The sequence below is a fragment of the Fukomys damarensis genome, unplaced genomic scaffold (genome assembly GCF_012274545.1).
Source record: "Fukomys damarensis isolate Sample0158 unplaced genomic scaffold, DMR_v1.0_HiC HiC_scaffold_36, whole genome shotgun sequence".
Taxonomy (NCBI): Eukaryota; Metazoa; Chordata; class Mammalia; order Rodentia; family Bathyergidae; genus Fukomys; species Fukomys damarensis.
The window spans coordinates 14,110,894-14,129,041 of NW_022900948.1; the positions used below are offsets into that span (position 1 = coordinate 14,110,894).

At 41.3% G+C, this 18,148-nt stretch overlaps 1 protein-coding gene across 1 annotated transcript in view; it reads left to right on the plus strand.

Moving 5' to 3' along the window:
• The first annotated feature begins 5,593 nt into the window (after nucleotides 1-5,593).
• Nucleotides 5,594-18,148, plus strand: part of Melk (maternal embryonic leucine zipper kinase) — a 121,368-nt gene continuing 108,813 nt past the window's right edge. Inside the window, exon 1 of the mRNA XM_033759184.1 lies at nucleotides 5,594-5,650. The gene's annotated coding sequence lies outside the window, so the exon portion shown is untranslated. The remainder of the gene's footprint in view (nucleotides 5,651-18,148) is intronic.

The following is an 18,148-nucleotide window of genomic DNA, read 5'->3' on the forward strand; positions in this document are numbered from 1 at the left end:
AGCACGTTGTTCAAGGCAAGAAGAAAGGCCAGCTGGCTATACTGTAATTCAAAGGATCTGAATTTAGGAGTCAGACGACACCGTATGATGCAAATACAGTTATGTCTTTTAGGATTAATCATCATACAGCACACTTGTACAAAAGGTCGAAATGCTGAATATCTTACTACAGTAGTGGTTGGTAACCTTGGAGGCAAAGGAAATATTTGGGGAGTTCTCCTCAGATTCTGATTTAATTGGTGGAGGTGCAGTGGGGCATTTGGACTTTTAAAAGCTTTCCAAGTGATTCCAATAGGAAGCCAAGGTTGAGACTGACTAGCTGACCAAAAAAGTGAAAAACATTGACTTTGTTACAAAACCTCTGCTATGCTATTTTGTTAAACCATTAAGCAAACTTAAATAGAATATTAGATTTTTTTTAAACACAAATTATAGCTTTTTCTAGATACATTCATCAACAGTTAAAATGAAACATAAAAAGCCAGGTATGGTGATGTATGCTGTAATACCAGGCTCCAGGAAGCCAAGGCAGGAGGATCATTAAGACTGACCCCAGATTGGGCAATTTAGCAATTTAGTAAGGCCTTTCTCAAAGAAAAAAAAAGTTACAAAAAATTTCACCTTTGTTTCTTGCCTTAAGCTGATTTGGAAACATCCCTGGTATTTGTAACCTGATGCCAAATTCCATCCCCAGAAAAGCTAGATTTTAAAATTGAAAAATGTTGTGCAGAGATCATGACATTGGGGAGCTTCAAAGGGCAGAGTATGGCTTTGTGCATTTACTCATGACTATAATCCCAGCACTCATTCAGGAGGCTGAGGCAGGAGGATTGCCACGAGTTTAAGGCCAGCCTGGGCCACATAGTGAGTGCAAGGCCAGCCTGAACTGCATAGTAAGACCCAGTCTCAAAAAAACCCAAAACAAAATACACACAAAACAAAAGGCAAAGTGCCCACCTGGCATCCTTAGGAGCTGGTATTCTTCTAAATGCTAAGAATGGAAAAGGCAGCCTTTCCTCAGCTTATAGATCTGACTGGGGTGAAACTGACTCCATACAACTGCACTTCACCAAGCAGGTGCTACTCCCACGATGGCGGAAGATGCTGACACGGAACCATCATGATCAGCCTAGGTACCAGGGCCCTGGTGGTGGCTACTTACGAGGCCAAAGCTACCTGAGCCTGAGTTCTGGCAAGTGTACTATAGACAGCTAAGTTAGGTAGAAATATTATAGGCAGTCAGACAGGGCTGGGCCCATGAAAAAATCGGTGTGGAAGATAAGAACACATTACAATTGTGGCTGGAGGCAGAGGCACATTTGTTGAAAGCCAGACCTCAAGACAAAGATAAAATGACTATACCTATTTCCTCAGGGATAAACAACAATGATTGATAGTCTAAATAGGCATCAGTGTCCTGTGTGAGGGACCACGGCCTTGCCCCATCCCTTCCAGGAAAGTCCCTGTTCTTTTCCATGCCTGCTTCCCCACTGGATCAACATTACCTAAGTGACTATACTTGTAATCTCGTTAGTTGACCATAGTTTTGTCCCATTTTATACGCGCCTCACCTCGTGGTTTTTCTCTATCAAACTCCCTTGAGTTTGGAGTCCGGGCTACCTACATGGGACCCCTTCTGTCTCTCTTGGAAGATATATTTCTCTCAATTCTTCCTACTCTTAACCTCCGTTGTTCCTAGAATTCATTCTTTGATTTTAGAGGACACGGACTTGGTGTATCAGACATCCTGCAGGTCGGGAGTTACAATACTTCCCTTACATTATTTGGATTATTTGGAGGTTCTATATCATCCCTATATCATATGCCCTCTATCAGGAGGATCCTGAAAATGGGCATCTGCAACAGGCTGCAGCCTTCATGTGATGGGTGCTGCTCCCTGAGCCTGCAGGAACTGATGCCTGCTCACCGCCTCAGCGGCCTACTTACTAACCCGAGACCATGCTCGAGCCAATAAACAAGAGACATGCATTTGGCCACTGTCAGTGTGCCATTCCTCATGCCATGTCACAGTGTGCAGTGCTTGAGCCCTTCCCGTTTGTTTCCTTATTTGAGAGGTTTGTGACCTTGGCTTTTCCCAAACTTTTTGACGTTGTGGTTTTGGACTGTTACGGGAGAGGGTGTGGTAGTTCCGTGCAGTGTTGGGATCTAAAGTGGGGAAAGATAGGGTCAAATTAATAATAATAAACTGGGGGAATTATGATGAAGGGCAAGGTCAGCAAACTATAACTTCAGGCCAAATCTTTCCTCTGAGCCAAAGCTAGTCTGCTGCCTGTTTCTGAAAAGCTTGTGAGTTAAGAATGGTTTTGTCCAATCAAGACACACTCACTGAAGGCCAGAATTGTGAGGGAGGCAGTGGCACCACTGAGCTAAATAAATCCATGGACAGTGAAGGCCAGAATTGTAAAAGGAGAGAAACTACCATACCCTTGTGTTTCCCCTAGAGATAAATAGGAGTGATTGATTTTCCAAATAGGTTTCAATCACCTCCTCCGCAAGGTCTTAACCTAACATTTCCAGGAGATTTCCTTGACCTCACCTTTACTGAAAATCCTTGTACACTTGCTATGTGACTTGCTCCCCCATTTGATTCCCATTTAATCAATATTACCTGTGTAACTGTACTTGTAATCTTATTGGTTGGTCATGGTTTTGCCCCACCTCATGACCACCTTGTAATTTTCCGTTGGGTCTTACAGTTTTGTCTCACTTTGTACCCACCTCCCCACATGGCTTTGCTATATAAAACATCTTGGATAAGTGGGGTGAGAGGGCAAACCACTTTCCTGTTCCCCTTCTGTTTCTCTTAGAAGCTTTCTTTCCCTCAATAAATTTTTCCTACTCTTTAAAAAAATGGTTTTGTCTTTTTTTGGGGGGTAGAGATAAGGTCTTACTATGCAGTTCAGGCAGGCCTTGAACTCACTATGTAGCTCAGACAGGCCTTGAATTCACCAGTGATCCTCCTGCCTCAGCCTCCCAAGTGCTGGGATTACAGATGTGCACCACCATGCCCAGCTTGGTTTTCATGGTTTTTAAATGATTGAAAAAGTAAAAAATGAAAATAATATATACATTAAAAAAATGCAGGGTGTTATGACGCATCTAATGTCCCCCAAAGCCTCAAATCCTCACAGATGGGGCTTTTGGGAGGTGAGTGGATCATAGGAGTATGATACTGGATTGATTAGTACACTGATGGGTTTATTGCTAGGTGTCATTTTGAGAGGCGAAGTCTGATGGGAAGAGGTAGGTTACTGTGGTTGTGGTGAGAAGGAAATTATATATCCTTGCTCCTTCCTTAATCGGTGCTGCCTTGCCATGAGCCTTTTCTCCTCTGTCATGCCCTGGAGCCAGCCAACTATGGAATGAAACCTCTACAAACTGTGAGCCAAAATAAACCCTTGTACTGTGTGTGTGTATGTGTCTGTGTGTGTGGTACCAGGGATCGAACTCTGGTCCTTGTGAGGAAGGAGGCAGAACCATTGAGCCAAATCCCCAGCCCCTAAAACCTTCTACTTTAAATTGTAGGTATTGTGTCCCAGTAGCAAAGTAACTAGGACACAGGGTTTATAAATAAAGTTTTATTAGAACACAGCCATGTGTATTTATTTATTTATTTAATTTTTTTTTTTAGACAGGGTCTCACTATATAGTTCAGACTGGTCTTAAAATCACTATGTAGCCCAGTCTGGCCTCCAACTCATCTAGATTCTCCCACCTCAGTTTCCCAACTGCTGTGGTTCCAGGCGTATGCCATCACATCTGACTCATTTACTTATTATTTATGGTTGTTTTGTGCTCTAGAGATGGATCTGAATAGTTGAATGGTCCATAAAACCTGAAATATTTACTTTCTGACTCTGTGTAAAAGATTTATTGTTGGGCACGATGGTGCACACCTGTAATCCCAGCATTCTGGAGGCTGAGGCTGGAGGATCACTGAGTTTGCGGCCAGCCTGGGCTACATATTGAGTTCATAGGCCAACCTCAACTACGTAGTGAGACCTTGTCTCAAAAAAACAAAAAACAAGGGGCCAAGGATTTGGCTCAGTGGTTCTGCGGCCTGCTTCGCCAGCGCAAAGTCCCAAATTCAATCCTGGTACCCTCGCCAAAACAAAACAAAAAAAACTTTGTTGAACCTTAGTTTATATAAAAATTCTCTGAAGGTGAAAGGGGGAGAATTGTAGAATTGAGGAATGTGTAGATATTATAGGTCTTGAACAAAGAGTGAGCCCTGACTTTCCATTTCCTCACTATGCCAGGCCTCAGAGGATAAAGAATTAATATTTAGTAATAAATAAAATAAATTCCAGAGCTATTGGTGTTGCTCAGTGGTAGAGTATGTGCTCAGCATGCATGAGGTCCTGAGTTCAACTTCCAGCACTACAGAAAAACAAATCCTCCCAATTTGTTTGCACAAAGAGGGGAGATCTCCTTTCTCGTTAGAGATGTGTATCCATGTGGGTGGTCTGGTACAAAGTACAGTCATGGGAGTGGCCAGAAGAATTTCATAAGGCTAAATAAATGGGCTTGGCAGTTCTTCCTCCCGAATTCCTTTTGTAGACACAGCTCCCAAACCTGGAATGGATGTCTTAACCTGCAACCCAATATTGGCCTGGAAGCCACTGAAGACCAGTTTGTATGCATACCATAATAATCATATCTGATCGTAATAATCAAAGATAGCTCAGCTATTGAAGGATGCCTTATTGAAAAATTTCCTCAGACCTTGATTTGCAGTTTATTTGCTAGAGGTTTAGGGATGATTTTATGTAACCAAAATTTGTTATTTAAAGTTTTTTTGTTTGTTTATTTGTTTTTTTGAGACAGGGTCTCACTACATAGTGAGACTGACCTGGAACTCACTGGCTAGTCTCGAACTCATAGTGATCCTCCTGCCTCAGCCTCCTGAGTGCTGGGATTACAGGCGTGGACCACCATGCCTGGCTAGTTTTTCCTTTTTTTTTTTTTTTTGAGACAGGGTCTTACTATGTAATTTAGGCTGTCCTTGTGTAGCTCAGACAGGCTTTAAATTTGCAATGATCCTCCTGCCTCCGCCTCCCAAGTGAGGGATTATAAGCATGTGCCACCACGCCCAAACTAGATATTTAAAATTTTATAATGTGTTGGAAAGTTTTTTCTTTGTTTGGGTTGTTTTTTTTTTTTTTTTTGTACCAGGGATCGAATTCCAGACCTTGGGCTTGCAAGGCAGGCAGCAGAACCACTGAACTAAATCCCTGGACCTGTCAAGTTATTCTTATAAAATGAAAACCCTAGACTGATACCCATTAAGAGAAATTTCCCAGAGAAGAATTATAGTCTTTTAAAATCAAAGGTAATAGTATATACTTTCTTGCTGGGGAAATCCCTTGAGCCATTCAGAGAATACTGTAGTTATTGCATCAAACTACCCCAAAACTCAGTGGCTTTAAAAAAAAACACACACAATATATTATTGTCATGATTCTGTGGGTCAGAAATGAAGCCCACATCTGGTGCTTCTGTTCTACATGACAATGGCTGAAGTCATTGTTTATCCAGTTGCTCAGCTCAATGCCTGAGTCATTTTCAGCCTAAAGTTTCAGATCCTGGAAGTGAGATAAATTCAAGTTATAATCATCTCCTGAATAAGGTAAGATTTAAAGAGAGGAGACATTTACTTTCCAGGCAGAATGTCAGTAGAGATCAAGAGTGAGTAGAAGAGGCTGTGGTCTAACAAGATTTGTTAGAAGAAGAAACCATATAGATATTGAAAGACTAAAACCAAATTCTATGAAAAACAAGCCACAGATGCCTGGGACACATTTCAATTTCTAGAAATATGGTATAGTGATAGAAAGAGCGTGAGTTTTGGAGTCAGATGTTCTAGTTTCAAGTTTTGGCTTTGCATTTCAGAGCTATGCTATCTGGGATGAGTCCCGCGCCCCTCTATGCGTCAGTTTTACTCTCCCTGAAATCTATAAACGAGGCTGCTTTAGAGGCTGTTTGCAAAGATTAATACATTGAGATGTGCTGTATTTTTGATCATAACACGCTGCAATTATACAATTCTTGACAGGAAATTTAGAAATACTTGCTATTTTGGCAGCCTCCAACTTATCCTAACCGGTGCCTGATGAACATCTTTTATGTACTTTTCACCACGCATCAATGTTATTGTCAAAACTGCTTAGTATTTTTTTTTTTCATGTGGAAATTTCAACTATACTCCAAAGTAGAAGCCAGGTATGGTGGTGCACGTCTGTAAATTTAGCACTCTGGGAAGCTGAGGCAGGATGATTACAAATTCAGCCTCAGCTTGAGCAGTTTATCAACTTAGTAAGAGATCCTGTCTCAAAATAAAAATAAATAAAAAAGGACAGAGATGTTGCTCCATGCAAAGGCCCTGAATTTGTTTCCTAGCACTGGGGGTGGTGGGGAGTAGAAAGAATGCCCTGACGCTTCTCAAACTTCATTGGTCCCATGATCACCCAGGGCTTCAGCTGCACATTCTGAGTCAGTTCTGAGAGGGCTGAGACTGTATTTCTCAAAGCTCTCAGAAGACATTCAGGCTTCTGACCTGCTGGTATCTTTCTTTTGGTACCAGGGATCAAACTCGGGTCTTTGCACTTGCAAGGCAGGCGGCAGCACCACTGAACTAAATCCCCAGCCCCTCTGCTGCTATTTTGAGTAGCAAAGCTATAACTTCCAAGGACCATAACTCAGCTTCAACAGTTATTAACTGCTAATGAATTTTGCTTCCGACTTTTTATTCATTCCCCTCTTCCCAGATCACTTTGAAGCCTCAGATATCTTACCATTTTATTGTATTCTATCACGTATCTTTAAAATTTGTTTAATTAATTTAGAATCAGACTCTGGCTTTTGAGGAAACAAATATTAGCTGATATACTATCTTAGCATTTATGATGCTCTGCTTCCATAATATCTTTCTTTTTCAAAATTTTTATGTTTTTAAACTGACATAATTGTACAAATATATGGGATACATGTAATGTTTTGATAATATGTGTACTTTGTGTGTGTTGTATCTTTATTTGTATGTGTGGGGGGGACTGGGGATTAAATTCGGGTCCTTGTGCTTGTGAGGCAGGCAGCAGAATCACTGAGTTAAATCCCCAGCCCTTATTTTTGTTTTTTTAAGACAGGGTCTCACTATGTAGTTGAGACTGACCTGGAACTCACTATGTAGCTCAGGCTGGTCTCGCACTCACAGCGATCCTCGTGCCTCAGCCTCCCAAGTGCTGGGATTACAGGTGTGCTCTACGATGTCCCGCATGTGTATCTTTTAAAAATACCTTCAAGTCCTTTCTTTGAAACATACAACCACAATGCCGTCAAATCCCCCCAAATTTAACAGCGATTTCTTACTCTCATCTAATATCTAGTCAGTGTTCATATGTCTCTGAATGCTTGCTCCGTAACATTTTTACTGTGATTTGTTAATTTGCCTCTTTTTTGTTTGTTTTTTCTTTTGTTTGTTTTGAGACAGGATCTGTCTATGTAGTCCAGGCTGGCCTCGAACTTGTAGCATCCTTGTGCCTCAGCCTCCTGAGTATTGGGACTATGGGTGTGTGCTAACATGCCCAGCATAATTTACATTTGTAGTCTTTTTTTTTTTTACAGAGTTCTAAAATTTCTTTTTTCTTTTTTTCTCATTGAGTTTATTGGTACGTTTTAGGTATACAGTACAGTTACAGTCATCATTGGGCTCTTGTACCTTTACATGACAGGTCTTGGTTCTCATTTTTTCCCCATACCCCTGCCCTCCCTTCACCCTTTAGTCTTTTTAATCTAAACATTTTCTCATTCTCTTTTTGTATTTTTTTTCTTCTTTCTTTCTTTTTTTTTTAAGAAATTAGGTGTTCTGTAGGTTTTCCACACACTGGATTTTTTTCCTTGCGTCAGGGTCTTGTGTTGGTCAGATTGGCCTTAAACTCACTATGTAGCCCAAGCTGGCTTCCACTCGCAGCCATCCTCCCCCTTCAGCCTCGCACGTGTGGGGATTACAAGTGTGTGTTACTGTGCCAAGCTCTTTCTGTTTATAAAACTGGGGCCTGAACTCAGGGCCTCGCACATGTTAGACAAACAAGCACTTTATCACTGAGCTGTATCCACAGCTCTCTCTTGTAGTTACTGTAAATTAATATTTAGTTTCAGAGCCTTAATCAAATTCAGGTTTATTTTTTGGTGCTGGGGATTGAACCCAGGGCATTGCCATACACCGTATGAAGCAAGCCCTCTACAACTAAGCTATATCTTCAGCCCTTGGGTCTGACTTTTTCTTTATTTTAATTGAGTATAATTGTTAGAATCATGTATATTTAAGGTATATAGCATCATGTTTTGAGATACATATGCATTGTAAAATGGTTACTATAATCAAACTATTTAACATACATATAACATCACATACTTATAAACTTAAAGAATTTCTTTTTTTTTAAATTTTTTTTATTTTATGGTAGTGGGGATGGAACTCCAGACCTTGTGCTTGCGAGGCGTGCATGGTGCCACTGAGCTAACTCCCCAGCCACTTACAGAAATTTTTAATTTCCTCTACTTAGAAACATTTTATAACAGTGCAAGTCAAAAAACTTTTTTTTTTCTGGTGCTGGGTATTTTAGGCAGCAACTATTCTACCACTGATCTACATCCCCAGGAAAAACAAAACAAACCCTCTTTTTTTGTTTGTTTCACAATTGCTTTTTGTTTTTGTTTTGATACTGGGGATCAAACTTGGGACCTTGCGCTTGCAAGGCAGGAAGGGGAACAGCTGAGCTAAATCCCAGCCCTTTTTTGTTTGTTTGAGACAGGGTCTCACTTTGTAGTTCAGACTGGCCTTGAGCTTACAGTGATCCTCCTGTCTCAGCCTCCTGAGTGTAGGGGTTGTAGGCATGTGCCATCATACCTAGCTAATAAAAAAGAAAAACAAGGTCGCTGGGCATGGTCATGCACGCCTGTAATCCCAGCACTTGGGAGGCAGAGGCAAGAGAGAACACAGAGCATTTGAGGTCAGCTTGGGTTCCAATAGTGAGTTCAAGGCCAGCTTGAATTACAAAGCAAGACCTTGTCTAAAAAAAAAATAAAGTAAAACAAGGTGAGCATCCTACTCCTAGAGATTGATTAAAACAGTTAAACAAACACCATTCTAGAGAACTTATTATCTCTATACATTAATCTATTTTTAAAAATAAAAACCCATATCTTTATTTATTATTTTTTTTTTTGAGACAGGGTCTTCCTATGTAGATCAGGCTGGCCTTGAATCCACTGTGTAGCCCAGGCTGGCTTGGACTCATGTTGATCCTCCTGCCTCAGCCTCCCAAATGCTGAGATTACAGGTGCGTGACACATTATATACTGTATACTGTTCTCTAACCTGCTGTTTCACATAACGGGGTGTAGTGGGCACCTTTTCACCTCAATAAATTCATGCCAAGATCATGACCTTGTAATGATATAATTAATAACTCTTAGCTTGGCGTGTGCCACGCCTCTGTAATCCCAGCACTTAGGAAGCTAAGGCAGGAAGATTGAAAGTTTAAGTGCTGCCTGCAATTCATTGAGATTCTATCTCAAAATTAAAAAAAATAAAAATAAAAAGGGCTGGTTACGTACCTCGATGCAAAGGTCCTGGGTTCCATGCCGAAAACAAAAAAATCTACAAAATTACTTTTTTCCATCTTCCTAACGATCCCCTCCCACTTACATTTCCCTTCCCTCAGGTTTAATTATTTCGGGCAAGGATATTTCATACGTGGTCCTAGTTTTATTCATCAGGAGTTATATAATGTCCAGCTGTCTTTCTGTCCCTGACCTTTTTAATCATCTCTCCAAGCCACATAATCAGTGACTGGAGAATGCCACCAAGTGGTAACAACTTGTCATAGCCACAGGTTCACGTGGTAGGATCCCAGGAAAGTGAGACGTCTTTTCCACTGAACCTACGATGAATTAGTACAATCCTTAGACATGACACTTGAAAACTGTTTGTAAAATAAAGGAATCCAGTGTCTTTATTTTTTTATTTTGCCATACAAGGGATTGAACACAGGGCCTTATCACTGAACTGCATCCACAGCCCTTTTTAATTTATTTTTTTATTTTGAGACAGGCTCACTAAAATGCCAAATTGCCCAGACTGAGCTTGAATCTGAGTTCCTCCTGCCTCAGCCTCTCATAGTGATATTATAGATATGTACCATCATGCTTGGATTTTATTTGGATTTATAATGTAGCAAATTACAATAGGTACAACTTGAGCCCAAGAACCTTATATTCATGATCTCATTTAATTTTCACATCCAGAAATATTAAATGTGTTCATGGTAAAATAAGGGTGGAGTTTAATGTCAACAATTGATCTTATAGGCAAGCATGGTGGTACATTCATAATCCCATTACTCTGGGAAGTTGAGGCAGGCAGATCAAAAGTTTGAATCCAGGGCCAGGGATTTAGCTCAGTGGTTCTGCTGCCTGTTTCACAAGCACAAGGACCCGAGTTTGATCACCCGTATCCCCACAAAAAGTTTGAATCCAACCTGGATTTAGTGACTCAGCAAGACACAATTTCAAAATAAAGGGCTGGGAATGTAGCTCAGTGTGAAAATGTGAAGGTCCAGGGTTCAATTCCCAATACTGCCAATAAAAAATGTCTCAACCATTTCTTACTGCCTTCCCTTTGGATCTGTATTGGGCTCACCCACATTTCCTCCTCTTATTCTCTAAACTTACAATCGTCCTAGTATTTTTCTCTTTGTTCTATGAGATTTCCTTTATCGACATTCATGCTCCACCCACCTCTGCCCTGGGCTTTTGTGTTTTCCATCATCAGGTTTCCTGAACTACTTAGTGGCTTCCACTTGAATTCAGCCCCATTTACTCTTCTTGCTTCTTCTGTACTTTGCTGTTTTTTCAGTTTTTTTGAGACAGGTCTTGCTATGTAGTTCAGGCTAGCCTTGAATTCACTATGGAACCCAGGCTGGCCTTGAACTCACAGTGATCCTCCTGCTTCAGCCTCCCAAGTGCTAGGATTACAGCCATGCACCGCCATGCCCAGTAAGACTTCAAGGCCAGTGTACTACAAAGTAAGCTCAAATCCAGCCTAAACTGTAAAAGAAACTGTTTCAAAGGGGAAAAAAATTCCAGGTTTCCAAGAACTTTTCACCATCTATCACAGCCACCCAACTCCAAGGCAGTAATAGCTTTATTCTGTTCTTTTCTTTATATTTTATTCTCTCTCTCTGTCTCTCTCTCTCTGTCTCTCTCTCTCTCTGTCTCTCTCTCTCTCTCTCTCTCTCTCTCTCTCTCTCTCTCTCTTTCTTCTGGAGATTGAACACAGGGCCTCCTGTTTTTATAATTTCAATAATTTGCCCTAGCTAGCCTTGAACTTGAGTTCCTCCTGCTTGAGCTCCCTGAGTAGCTGAGACTATGTACAGCTTGTGCCACCATGCCTGTGGCGACAATCTCTTTCTGATTCAGTGCTGGGGGTGGATGCTAGGGTTTCATGCTCACTAGGTGAGTATTTTACCACTGAGCCACATCTCCAGCCCAGAAACACACACACAAATTATACATAAAAAGCGGTTCATTGAGCTCCTCCTGTGTACCAAGCTGGGCTCATCCACGCAAACACAGTTTCTGGCTCCTGTTTTAAGAATCTTGTCTGAAAGTACAATATTTGACCAATAGGCCATGAGGCTTGGTGGTGAGTGGCCTGCTGCAGGTGGATCTAAGTAACGATCTAAGACCGCAGGGGTGAAGTGTGCATGGTTCAGGCTTTGCAGATTCAGAGGACGCTAGTTTTGGAGGTGCTCACAGCAGTAACTAAACTCCCAGAGCTTTCACATTAATTTACATGAGGATTGTGAACCTTTGGGGACTGGCTACCATCGAGAAGGTGACTTAGAGAGTGTAAACTCAGAGTCAGGGACAGTGCGGGGATGCTGCTGTTCCTCAGGCTCAGAGAATTGTTCCTGTTGCTCCCTGATACTACGTCTTGCCTCTGGTGACAAGTCCTCCACTCACACGACCCAAAGCCTACACTTCTTAAAAGCTGACCTTTGCTCCAGGCTCCACGCAAGTCCCTTCTCCTCCTCACTTTTTTTAAAATAGCAAAACATTTATTGGTACATTTTAGACACACATAACAGGCATCATTGAGAATTTGCACTTGTGCACCACACATACTCCCTCATTTCCCCCATTCTCCTCTCCCCTCCATCCCCCTTCCTCTCCCTATGTACAAAAGCTTTGTTTCCATTTTTTTCCTTCTATTTTCCCTTGTCCCTTCCTTTCTCCCCCCACCTCCCTTGTTCCCCTTCCCACTTCCCAATATCTATTATACATTTGAGTCCTTGTATCTACTTTTGGCTTCTCACACCAGAGAAACAGTGCAGTATTTATTTATTTTCTTTCTTTTTGTGTGTGTGTGTGCCAGGGATTGACCTCAGGACTTTGCACTGGCGAGGCAGGTGGTGGCACCACTGAACTAAATCCCCAGCCCTTTTTCCTTTCTTTTTTGGTACCAGAACTGAACTTGTGCTTGCCAGGCAGATACTGCACTGCTGAGCTACATCCCCAGCTCAAAAATGCAATATTTAATCAAGACTTGTCATGTAGAGGTACAAGATCCCAACAATGAATGTAATTGTACTGTATCCCTGAAATGTACCAATAAACTCAAAGCTGAAAAAATGCAATATTTAAACACGTTTCTGATTTATTTCACTTAAGAGTATAAGCTCAAGGTGCATCCATTTAGTTATAAATGTCTCAAGCTTATCCTTCCTTAGCAGAGTAGTACTCCATTGTGTAAAAACCCCCACATCTTCTTTATCCACTCATCGGTTGATGGGCATTTGGGCTGTTTCCAAGGTTTAGCTATTACAAACTGTGCCACTATAAGCATGGGTGTGCACATATATCATTGTGGTGTGATGCTTTTCATTCTTTCAGGAAGATACCAAGAAGGGGAATCACTGGATCAAATGGAAATGCTAGTTTTAGTTTTTTTGCGGAATCTCTACTCTGATTCCTGTAGTGGTTGCACAAGTCTATTCTCCCACCAACAGTGGAGAAGGGTTCCTTTTGCCCCACAGCCCACCAGTGTTTGTTATTAGTTGATTCCTTGATAATTGCCAGTCTTTCTGAAGTGAGATAGAATCTAAGTTGTTTCAATTTGCATCTCTCGAATGACGAATAATGTTGAACACTTTTTCATGTATTTATTTGCTGTTTCTACTTTTTCATTCCTCCTCAGTTTTCTCACTGGAAATATATGGTTACCTGGATTATCATTCTCTAAATGAAGCCCTTATTGGCAGATTTCTCTTCTCCTGGGGTTTGAAGCACCTTCATTTCATTACCAACATACACAGTATCTCCTTGAATAGGTGTTGTGGTCTGGGTTTGCAAAGGAAATAGATTTAATACGGGACACATGATTTATAGGATTATTTTATAATACAATCATCCAAAAAAATCAAATGCAGAGAAGTGCAAGAGGTCTAACCACACACTAGAGACCCAAAGAATCCAGCCAAAGGCCTGTATCCTACAGCAATGTCCCACACAGGTCCAGGTGAAGGCCTCAAGTCCAAGGCAATGTCCTCCCTGAGTCCAGCCAGAGGCCTGGAGCCCACGAAATGTCTCATGCTTGTCTGTATTGAGGGTTTGCATGGGGAAGGCCCAAAGGCCAGTGACGGAAGCCAGAAAACCTGAGCCGGTAGGATGAAGGACTTGTGCCACCAGGCTGAGGGGTCTGCACTGGAGCCAGGAGTGATGCTCATGGTGAAGACCAGGGCTCCCCTGAAAAGAACAGCAGACATTCCCAGCAACAGTGAGGACCGAGGTCCTCTTCCAACTAGAACAGCCAAGTTCAACCAGGAAAACCACAAGCAACAAGCTTCTTCTAGAAAATCTACAATTTATGATCTTCCCTCCCAAGTTCTCTTTTTATGCCATTGGCAATAATCCTCAGGTGGGTCTTCCTTCCATGCCAAAACCCTGATAATTCAGTTCAGCTGGGCATTCCAGGTTGCCCATGAGGTAATCTACCATAGTAGGCAAGGTTCCTAAATTCTAGTGCATTCTCACTAGTTCTAACCGAATTAACATTTTCTCATCAGAAACCCAGATTCAGGCATTATAGACCATTTGGAGAGGATAATATAGCTCTGAAGTTATTGTCTATGCAGTTTTGTTTGTTTCAGAAGGTCATTCTGTAAAAAAAAAAAAAAAATTTGCTTTGTATGGGACTCAAAAGGTACAAAGCCTTGGGCCGGGGATTTAGCTTTGTGGTTCTGCCTCCTGCCTGCTTAGCAAGCACAAGGTCCAGAGTTTGATTTCTGGTACAAAACAAAACAAAAACAAAAAAACAAAAACAAAGCCAGGCCAGGTATGGTAGCTCATGCCTGTAGTTCCAGCATTCAGGAGGCTGAGGCAGGAAGACTGCCCTGAGTTTAAGGCCAGCCTGTGCTAGCTACATAGTTAGTTCAAGGACAGCTTGAACTATATAGTGAGATCGTGTCTCAGAAACAAACAAGCAAGGGGCCAGGGATTTAGCAAAGAGGTGTCGGTGCCCCACCTGCCTAGCAAGTGCAAGCAAAGTCCTGAGTTGGATTGCCACTACACAAAAACCAATCAACCAACCAACCAACAAACCAAGATGGATTATATAAAGGTATAAATTTCCAAAAATGAATGCCATTATATTGTAGACATTTAATGTACCAATAAAATTAACTTTAAAAATAACAAACATAACAACAACAAAAAACAAAAGGTACAAAGTCAAAGAAATTGCCTTGCCTCCTTTTCCTCTAGCCAACCAGTTACCTAGTGAAGAGGCAATCTCAGCTACCAGTTAATTTTGTGTAATTTTGAGATAATCAGTTTATATATGTCAAACATGCACGTTTGTTTTTTCTTCACATAAAATGTAGACCACTATAGTCTGTAATTTGAATTTTTTCCATATATTTAATGATAATACCTAACACTTAGATAGCATTATGCCAGGCGCTAGTCTGAACACTTTACATTTAGTTGTTTTTTCTTTTTGATGCAGGGATCAAACTCATGACCTTGTGCTTGTGAGGCAGGCAGTGGAACCACTGAGCTAAATCTCTGGCCCTAAGAACTTTATGTGTATCTAAATATATAGGAACTCATTTAATTTTCACAACTCTTGGGAGGAAACTGAGGTTGGGGTTTGAGCCAAGGCACACTGGCACAGGTGTTACCCTTTGTTTGTTTATTTGCTTGTTTGAGATAGGGTTTTGCTATGTTGTTTTGGTTGGCCTAAACTCAGCAATCCTCCTGCTTCAGCCTCCTGAGTGCTGAGATTATAGATGTGTACCGCCATGCCTGGCTCCAGCTGTTACTCATTCTCATTTTTTTTTCTTTTTTTTCTTTGATACTAGGAATCGAACTCAGGTCTTCGCTCTTGCCAGGCAGGCGGTGGAACCACGGAGCTAAACCCCAGGCTTGTTCTCATTCTTTATGTCAGTTTATGACTCCCTTCATTTGTTGCAGTACAGTTTAGTTTTAAAAAACTCCCTCACTGGTGGAAATGTAAGTTGTTTTCATCTTTTTCTATACAGTGGCAATGGCAAGTGCTCTACCACTGAGCTATACCCCCTACCTCAGCCTCTTAGATCACAAGGTTCATCATAATTTTCATTAATACAGATAGTCTCTAATTATGAAATTATAAAAATTTCACAAATCCCTAAGGTAGGGAAGTTCAAATTTCTAGTTTTTTTTGTTTTTTTTTTTTTGTTTTTTGAGACAGGGTCTCACTATGTAGTTGAAACTGACCTGGAACTCACTATGTAGCCCAGGCTGGTCTCGAACTCACAGCGATCCTCCTGCCTCAGCCTCCCAAGTGCTGGGATTACAGGAGTGCGCCACCATGCCCAGCTCCTAAGTATTTTAATAGTTTTTTGATTATTTGTGGGGATCAAACTTGGGTCCTTGCACTTGCAAGGCAGGTGGTGGAACCACTGAGCTAAATCCCTGCCCAATAGTTTTTTTTTGTTTTTTTTTTTAACCATCTTTTTTTCTAACAGGGTTATGAACCAGCACATAGTTTTGTGTGGTTCACCATTTACTGTTTGTTTGTTTGTTTTTTTTTTGTACTAGGGATTGAACTCAGGTCCTTGCACTTGTGAGGCAAGCAGGAGAACCACTGAGCTAAATCCCCGGCCCAATTTGCTGTTGAATTGGATAAAAAATTGGGGTATGGTTTCTAGTCCAAGGTCAGCCATCCTGGACGGCCCAGGAAAGCAAAGAGCTTGTTACAAACAGCAGCTTCAGAGACTGGACTGCAGCCTTTGTTTCCTGTCCTGCTCAGAGATTTGTGGCATCCATTTTGCCAGACCCACAGCTCTCACCTTGCCCTCCTGGCCTGGTAGACTGCTACGCTGAAGAGTGGTGGCTGCTCTGGCTTTCTTTGAAATGCAAATCCATTAATCTCCCTTTCTAGTTCAGCAACCCTCCCAACTCTGTCTGGCACACAAGGCCCTTCCCGTTGGGTCCCCTGTATACCAGCTCTTCCTTGTCACACCCCTGCCTGTGTCTTGTGCTCCACCAGCTTGCCTTCTCCATGGGGGCTGTGTTTCTTTTGCCTCTGTGATTCTGCACACGTATTTTTCCCTGCCTGGGGAACATTCTTCCCTTGCCTGTTTCCTTTCTATTTTTTTTTTAAGACCTAGCCCCACTATAAAATATTTCAGTCTCCTGGTCAGAATTAGTTGTTCCTCTTTTTTGAGTTCTAAACTGGATGGCTGCACGCACTGATATCCTGCACTTCTATTCAGTCCTTTATTAGTGTCTGCTGTCTACGGGTCTGGCCTCTCTGCCTTTGAGCTTCCTTGGTCAGAGCCACATCTCTTTCCTTCCTTTCTCTGGCATTGCCTTGAACAGGGCTTGGCATGGAGTAGACGGGTGGCTGATGAAAGAATTAATAGCATAATTTGCCCTTTTGAGAGGGGCGGGCGTTTGATACAGAGATGGTGTTCAGAAGTGCACATTAATTGTTAAATAAACTGTAGTGATTTATTACTGCTGCTTATGGTGCTATTGCTGGTAAAGGTCTTACCTCCCAAATGGTTTGACCCACTCAGTTAGTGACTCTTGAATCAGGGAGCGGCAGAATTGTAGTTGGCTCTCCTTACTGTGCATAGGAGGAAACCAGCCCACAGTGGGTCAGGCTCTTTCAGGCTCCCTAACACTGAGCTCATGTCTCCTTGCACTGGGTTGTTTTTCCCTGGTGAATAATTACTGCCTTTAATTCAGCACTATTCAAACTCTTTTGAATAAAGTATACTCAAAATAATCTTGTAGCCAGGTGCAATGTCTTGCCTTAACCCTAGCTGCTCAGGAGACTGAAAGCAGGAGAATCGTGAGTCTTATGCCAGCCTGGGCAACATAATAAGACTTTAAAAAAAATTCTTGAAAAATTTTAGGTAGACATCTACATCTTTCATTATAATTTTGAATAGTAACTCTATATTATATTTTGAAAATTAATCTTATTGGTACATTTTAGGTATACAATATGACAGTCTTCATTTGAGATTTGTACCTTTACATAATTTATCTTGATTCTTATTTCGTCCCCATTCCCCTGATCTCCCTATAACCCCTCCATCCCTCTCTATTTACAAATACTTTGTTTCCATTTTTTAATTTTCTCATATTAATTCCATTCCCTTCTTTCCTTCTCCCTACCCTTCCCTCTTCACCTTCCCTTCCCCTTTGTACCTTTTCTTTGTATTTCACATTATCTATTATACATTTTTTGTGAGAAATCTGTACTGTATTTTTTGAAAGTAGGATTTTGTAAACATTTTTGCTCAATTTTTTTTTTTTTTTTTGGTACTGGGGATCAAACTTAGGACCTTGCACTTTGCAAGGCAGGCACAGCACCACTGAGCTAAATCCCTGGCCCTGTAAATATTTTAAAATGAACTGTAACATCACTAGTTTAAAGGTAACTAATAGGTTGGAAATACCAGAATGATTTGATACCTACTATCATCTATATTTAGAAATATACAACTTTTTTTTTTAAAAACTGGAGATCAAACCGAAGAGCACTCTAATACTGAGCCAGGCCCTT